The sequence below is a fragment of the Sinocyclocheilus anshuiensis genome, unplaced genomic scaffold (assembly GCF_001515605.1).
Source record: "Sinocyclocheilus anshuiensis isolate Anshui unplaced genomic scaffold, SAMN03320099.WGS_v1.1 scaffold200, whole genome shotgun sequence".
Lineage (NCBI taxonomy): Eukaryota > Metazoa > Chordata > Actinopteri > Cypriniformes > Cyprinidae > Sinocyclocheilus > Sinocyclocheilus anshuiensis.
Window position 1 is genome coordinate 1257500 of NW_015558595.1, and position 7988 is coordinate 1265487.

Here is a 7988-nt window from a genome sequence, read left to right on the forward strand (position 1 = left end):
GTAGGGTTAGGGTTAGAATAAGTTGACATGTACTTGCAAAGTTACTTATAGTCAGTAGAATGTCTTTTGGGAGACCATGACAATAAAGAGTTAGCAGATATTAAGCAAACAATCTACTAATACTCTGATGAGAGTTAGTAGACATGTAGGTGCAACATTACTTATTGTCAACAATGTTCAAAAGGGACCATCAAAATAAAGTGTTACCAAACTAACACTCTAAATATCCTTTCGTCCAAAAAATTGGTCATGGGTGATACAGAAGAAAACGTTCTGCCAACAGTAGATAAGATGGAGTAACGGGTCATGGGGAGCTGCATTTAGGACATGCCTCGGCCTTTGTGTTTTAATGTGATCCACACCACGATCATTTGACTGATAAGGCCTCGCAAATGGCTGGCTTACAGCCGTAATTACTCTCCACTCCCGCATAATCTTTCTCCCCAGCGAACATGCCAATGCCGGCAAGCAGGAGCATGCTCGCAAATGGAAGAAGACAAAGGAGAACATTTAGAGATAAGAAGGGCTCCTTTCCTATCATCGATACAGTCATGACTCTTAAGATTTCAATCCATCACTGGGCTCTTAAGAAAGCACTCCCTTGCCTTTAATTAGGGCATAGTGACTGGAGGATCTTGACTTATTTGACATGCAGCTCTGAGCCATTGTAAATGCACAGCTATATAAGCTACTGGAGACTGAAGGGTGTCAGAGATTAGAGATTTTACAATCGGAAGGTCATTAGTGTTACTTGGAGGTCAGGAAGTGCGTGTCAACTGTGTAAAATGAAGTGATTTAGCTCAATGACCCTTAAGGAAGTCAACATACTGTATGACTCAGGTGAAAGGGTGATGGACACTGTGTGATCTCTGTTAAACATTGAACTAATCATGCACAAGCTTCCCTTCTTTATAGTCAACATCTTTTATGGTTGTGGCTTATGCATAGGCTTCATATATTTATATACTATATGTTACAAATAACAATGCATAACATTTCTAACAAAAAATAATTACTCCTGAGACATGACAATATGTCTTGCATGCATAAGCCACTGCTTTTTAAATCTAATTAATGTGTGCAGGTGTTAAATAAGAATATATAGCACAAAATTACTCTGGAGACATATGGCAACATGGCCTGCATACATTGCATCATTTTTAATCAAACTAATGAAGTGGAACACAGTTATGTTTGAATTAGCATGATAACAGACTACTAATACTGCCACAGTATGTAGTATGTATACTTAATGATCACAGAATGTGATATTCATGCATGCATACTTGGATGATGTAAACAGAGCACACTGTTTGAGATGATGTAATGCGTCCCATAATGCAATGCGTTCAACTTTCATTTCCACTATGGTGAATGAAGAGCTTTTTTGACTTGGATTTCCAAAAGTTACGATATTTTTTACTAAAGTTTATGTACAAAATTAATAATAATATACTTGTGTTTGTTTATTTTTAGTTATTTATTAATCAATTTCTTTGTTTACTTATTATTATTATTATTATTTTTTTTATTATTTAAAAAAATGGCCAGCCCTGCATTGTGATCTGTTATAATGCAGAATACTAGCATTTGAAATGTTTATTGAGAATCAATGCTGTTTTTTTATAGTAAGCAGATGTGTAATAGCATTTTCATACCCCATTCCAAAAAATGTAGGTAACTGCAGTAGGACAATAAGTAGGAAATCTCATCTAATTGGTTAATTGGTTGAAGACACAAAAATTACATGCTACTGGCTGTTTCAACAGGAATAGAAGGGGTCAGTTCATAAGCAATGAACAGGAAGTAAACAAAAAGAGCAAGTAGTTCTCTTTATGCACACAGAATCCATCAGTGCCCTGTTTACACGCTCCATTGCAAAAAACAACAGCTGGAACAAAAGAAAAAATATATACATATAAAGAATCTCCATCCAACATTTCGCTGATCTTTGCTTTCCGTCTCATCTGTAAGCATTGGTTGCTCCACCTGTGCAACAATCCCAGTGAACATGCACCTGGACCTTTTGAGAGACGTTCTCAAGTGCAGCCGCTGAAAAATCAGTAAGCCGATTGTTTCAGATATAATCCATTGTCTTTTTTGCCTTTGAATCTTTACAGTCGACTGCACTGGTCAAGACCTGCAGAGCTGCTTGAGTAAGAGTGGTCAAAATGATCTGGTAGATTGTGGACAGCATATACGGCATTAGACACCCTCAGGGAAAGAGGAAACCAACCTCAACATTATTCTGCTCACCGACAGAGTGAAGGACACAGAAAGAAGGAGAAACGGACTGAAAGCAAACGGATGGTTGTGTCTCTTCATGGCAGTATAGATGATAAAAAACAGGAACAAATTTATATTTTTATGTGGTGTGGGGGCCATGTTATTAACAGCCTGCTGAAATGCACTTAACTCATGGCTATTCAATTATGCTAATGTACACATGCAAATGACCATGGCCCGCAACATCATGCTGTCTCAATTAGGTGACGGGCTTACAAGGGTTGGCTTTAGAGAGTGATCGGATTATTGTCCTGCTATCCGTCTACAAGCAAACAGCTTTTGACCTGTGATTATCACCATGAGACATCAGTGGGGTGGGTTGACTCGCAGACTGAGATGAGACGTTCTGTTTGCGTGCGACTGCATGTGTTGGCTGCACGTGTGGGAGACTATGGACGTGCGTCTTCACGTTATATTTACTGGCTCACTTCAGCACTGCCCCTTCTAGAATCAAGAATGAATCACAAAGTCCAGCTTTTAAGGAGCTAGAGATATTCAAGGTCAGCTTATGTCATGTGCTTTTATTTTTCATATTGTATAGATCAAATTGAACAATTCTGGGAAATGTGAGTCAAGCTCCACAACATTAAATTATCAAATGATTGTAGCTCAACATGCATTAAATTACTCCAGCCATCATTTCAGAATCGGTGGGAACTTTTAACTGCACAATAAATCTGAATCACTGGTCTACATTATTGCTCAGCTTTCATGTCTAGCACGTATTCACAATGTACAAAAAAATATATATAATAAAAAAAAAAATTAGGTATTAAAATCAATAGGGTGAATTGTCAGAAGCTTGGTGAGTAATACATCATATTCAGTATGACCAAGGCCAGATTAATTACATCGATTCTGACCGTGAAATACACCATGCCGGCTTAAAAGAAACAGCTTTAGACAAGAGCTTTACACGAGAGCATTTCATGATTTAGCATGTCCCATACATATGCGTGACCAACACGATATAGCTAACATGCTAAACACATATGCACTACATAGGCGCCACAGTGATTTTCATCCTGCTACAGTGAAAGAAAGCAGCTGAGTCTATATAATGGTAGCATGAGTGAACATCAATCGTCACTGCGTTATGTAATGCTTGAAGGGCTCATCGTTTACAACAGCAAACTACTAAAAATGAAAAGCGCATTACATCTGAAAATGTTGATCACATAACATTCAATCATGAACCAGAATAAAAGCAGATTTTTAGGAGAATTTTCACCTTTTTGAGGACATGGTCATATACACAACATAACTTGCATCATCCTTAGACTGAGGATTTATTATCTTTTTTTCTATCAAATGAATCAATATTTTATGCAAAAAATTGCTGCATACTATATTATATTATAGCACTGCGTACTATATTATCTGAAGGGTGTTCTGGCTGGTTGCTAGGCAGTTACTAAGATGTTCTAAATGGTTGCTAGGCAGCTGCTCCTGTGTTGTGTGAGTTTTTGAACAATAAAGAAAATAAACAATGATGCCTAAGAAAGTACAAGAAACGTCTCAGGTTACTTATGTAACCATGGTTCCCTGAGTAGGGAACGAGACACTGCGTCCTCTAGGGGTCGCTATGGGGAACGTCTCGTCGTGACCCGTGTCTGAAGCATACGTTGAAAAAACACCAACTCGTTGGCCGGCGACAGCCATGACGTCACTACCGGTGCGACTATAGTATAAATAGGCGCCGGGAGCTACACATCATTCACTTCTTCGTCTGAAGCTTGCGTCCGCAGCATGGCAAGAAACCTAGAGGACACAGTGTCTCGTTCCCTACTCAGGGAACCATGGTTACATAAGTAACCTGAGACGTTCCCTTTCATGGGAACTTCGAACTGCGTCCTCTAGGGGTCGCTATGGGGAACGGTATACCCACGCCACCATGCTGAGGGGAGTGCAAGCCAGAACCATGGCGAGCACTAAGTACCAACTCTACCATATTGCTATGGGAGTCACCCCTGGGACGTTAGACGGCTGTCAGTGACGTTATTCCCTACGGCCAAAGGCCTAGGCTACATACCCCAAAATACTTACCTGTTAGGGCCAGACTCCTGGGCCCGGGGTAGAGCTCAAGGCTTGGAATCAGAAATAGATTCCTTTAAGGGAATACGACCAAGAGCCTAGAATCATACTAGTCTTGGCCTGTCACACAGGGGCTACCGCACGTTTCTCTTTGTATGTGCTGAAGGAACTGTCTCAACAGACCCACGCAGTTCGAAGTTCCCATGAAAGGGAACTATAAAGGGAAACAATCAGTCTACAAAGGGTTTGCAACCACATTTTTTCTCCTAAGCATTAATTTCTGACCCTTTTATGGAAAGAGCAAAAGGTGAATGTAGAGAAAATTGTATACTGACAGAATAGCCTCTGACATTGTCGCTGTCCTCAGAACAGTGGTTTTGAAAGCAGCCCACTCACTTAAGAAGTGTGTCGCTGTCCAGTGCTGAAAGTGTCGAGGCAGGTGGCGCTGTCCAAAAGCAAGAGGTGCTGAAAGCTGTGTGCTGTGTTGAAGAGTGTGGAAAAGGGCACACTCTGTGGTTGGCTATGAGGCTTGTTTGCTCAGAGCTGTCAACAGTATCCTCAGCACCTAAGAGGGAGTTTCTTGCATTTTGTCTGTTGCATTTTTAAAATTGTTTATTTACATAAGCCTCAGACTGACATCTGTGCCTATTGTCTTATGCACATTAGCACTTTTAAGACAATCAAAAACAATGCAACTTTTACAAATTTTGAGATTTCAGTGTTCAGTTAAAGGATCTTATTTGATTTATAGACAATTCTTATTAACAGCATCCTTTTGGATTGGTTCCAAATTATGTAACAAAATTCCAATAGAAATACTATACTCATTTCTTTATGATTTTATTTTTTTTTACTAGGATTATATGCTCTCTTGCTTATTTGAATGCAAGAGCAAGCCCTGATTTTGGGTTGAACAATAGACAGTAGAAAAGAACTGATAAAAAAAAAGTTAATTCCTGGAACTATAATACAATTCTTAGCTTCCATAGCTGTACAGTATACACATGGTTAAGACTACACACAGTGCTGTGCTCTAATGTGGCCATCTGCAGATATGTATTTTTTTCTCCCTATTTATTTATTTTTATTAGGAATTACGCTTGAACCAGCTGCTTGGTAAGCATATACACTAAGCAGACAATCATACAGCTAATTTTTGACAGCAGGATAAATCCGTTAGATAATCCAAATCCGCAGCAAGAGAGATACAGAAAGAGAGAGAGAGTCTATAAGGGAGATTAAAAAGAGGAGATTGTGAGCGCCGAATCCCACATCACTGATCATGTGACCCTAATTCCACTCTGTCATTTCTTCCCGCGGAGTGTTAGAGAGATGACCAATCACAAGGCACAGTTCGTGAAAAAAAAAAAACCATCCCACTAACAGCAAGTGAATCTCAAATACAGTCCAAAAAGGGGGGAAACACTCATACAGACTCACACTTGTCACTGCAATACATATGCACACAAACAAGCAACCTCTCACATGCCGTATACAACTAGTTTTGTTTCAGTTTGGTCTTTCTTCCTCACAAAAGCTGTGGGTTTTCTCTCAGCATTACACTGACTTGTCAGTGTACGGCATATTTACGATTCTTCACCGACTCATACAGGTCGACCCCTGTCCCCATCCATGTCTATGGTGGTTTTACAGCCCTGCTACGGTCATTGTTTGTCCTACCTTCTGTCAAATATATAGCTCATATAAATTACACAGCCATTAAAAAAAAGACATCAATAGAGCTCTTGCCAGCATCACTCATTAACTATTGATGCTGTATGAGATCTGGCGCCACAGCTGGACACACACACACAAACAGATTGTTTATTTCTGCGCTCATTGACAATGGACTCAATTCAAACCAGTCTCCATGGTACTGAACCAAACAAGAGGCGTGGCAGTTTAAACTCAGGCCGAGGTGGTCAATCGTACTGTGGTGCCAACAGCCATACAGAAATGAACATCTGTGATGCCTTCTGTACCACCTTAAAAGTACAAATTAATATTCAAAAGCAAGGACTACAAAATAAATTGATGTAAAAACAGCCTTTTGGGGAAAATGAAAAGGAATCAGAGTACAGTTTGCTTTGATTAAGAAAAGATCCATTTAAAAAAAAAGGGATGGATGGCATGCAGTGGCTTTTGAGGATTATGCCAGGCAGGAGAATGGAACCAAATGGAGAGAAGTTGTTTGAAGCTCCGCAATAAGCCACTCTTCCCCTTTTTCATATTTTGAAATGAGGGAACAACTGTGCGTGTTAACCGCAATCCAGCACCCCCTTTGTTCCTTGTTTAGATCGCAAGTTAATGGAGAAATGGGGCTTTAACTTGAAATGAGGGGCTGAAAAATGGTGAAACCTGAAGAGATCTGTCAATTAGGTGTGGTTTGACATCACTGAGAGTGTGAAAGGCGGGGAAAAATTACTATACAGAAGGTGATAGCGCCTTGAGGTTTGATCACTCCATACGTCAGGGGCTGCAAACTCTACTGGGAAAAAAGGGGTATGAGATGAGAGCTACGTGTGGGCATGTGGGGGAAGGGGTGTGTAGGGTACAAACACAAAGCACATAATAACAATTTCACCACTATAATGACAGACAATCCTTGTTTCTCTGCCTGCCTACTCTTATGTCTGCTCTTTCAGAGAAAGCAGATAGTCCATCCTCTTAAATGCTCTGTGTAAATAACAGTCGTGTCTAGAAAGACACTCTCTCGCTGCCTTCAAACTGACAGTTTTCAAAGAAAACGGTCAGGCAGGGAGAGAGATGTGTGGAGATGACCTCCTCGTTGCCAGTGTCAGAATTAGTGAGAGCGGCAGTAGACGGCAGGAAGCTAGTAAAGTTATTCCTCCTGGAATCAGCCATCACGAGGCACTGTAGGTAGGAAGCAGTGTGTCTCACACTCTAGTGAGTGCTATTATGGATAGTTTTCACTCGGTAATGAAATACAAAAGCCTTTCACATGGCTGAGCATGTAATCACAACACATATGCATGCAAATAGGTAAGTAGTGTTGTATTCTCATCATATGAGTTGAGTCAGATATTGTTATCTGAGCCATTTCAAGATTTTTAAAACCCAAAGCAGCGTCTCTAGAACTAGAATTTTCTGAAACAGTTCAGTACACTTGGCTACAGAGGTTATAGGTAACTAACACACACACACACACACACACAGAGAGAAACTGTTTTCAGCACAGTCAAGTGTCCCTACCTGGCAGTCTGTAGTCACCCCTGGGTTTTTGTTCAGAGCTGGATGTCAGGAAGCGCAGGAGGTAGAGGCTGAAATAGAATTGAGTGAAAACACCTCCGTTTGTCCTGCAGAAATATGGATGCCCTGTACACACACGCTCTCTCTCTCTCTCTTACACACCGCTCTGACACGCAGCACTGAATTTCTCTCTCTCTCTCACAGCCTTCCTACTCGTCTTCCCGCCCACCTACCCCCGACACCCTCCCTTTTCCTATCTCTTTCTTTTACACACACTGTCATTCTCTTTCGTCACACATGCACACACACTCTATCGCTCTCTCTCTCTCTAAAGGCACTCACTCATTCGCTGTGACACGAGCACTCTCGTGTACATACATTTGGTTTCTTTACTCAACAAACATTCTCTTCCTCTGCTTTTGTCTTTCATGAACAGGGATGGGCATCTCTTTTTCTTT

At 40.6% G+C, this 7988-nt stretch overlaps 1 protein-coding gene across 2 annotated transcripts in view; it reads right to left on the bottom strand.

Annotated features, from left to right (window-relative positions):
* The window catches only part of LOC107680026 (synaptotagmin-1-like), a 76373-nt gene extending 68637 nt beyond the window's left edge, over window positions 1-7736 (bottom strand). For both annotated transcript variants that reach the window (XM_016475771.1, XM_016475770.1), the window contains exon 1: window positions 7534-7736. The gene's annotated coding sequence lies outside the window, so the exon portion shown is untranslated. The remainder of the gene's footprint in view (window positions 1-7533) is intronic.
* Window positions 7737-7988: the final 252 nt, after the last annotated feature.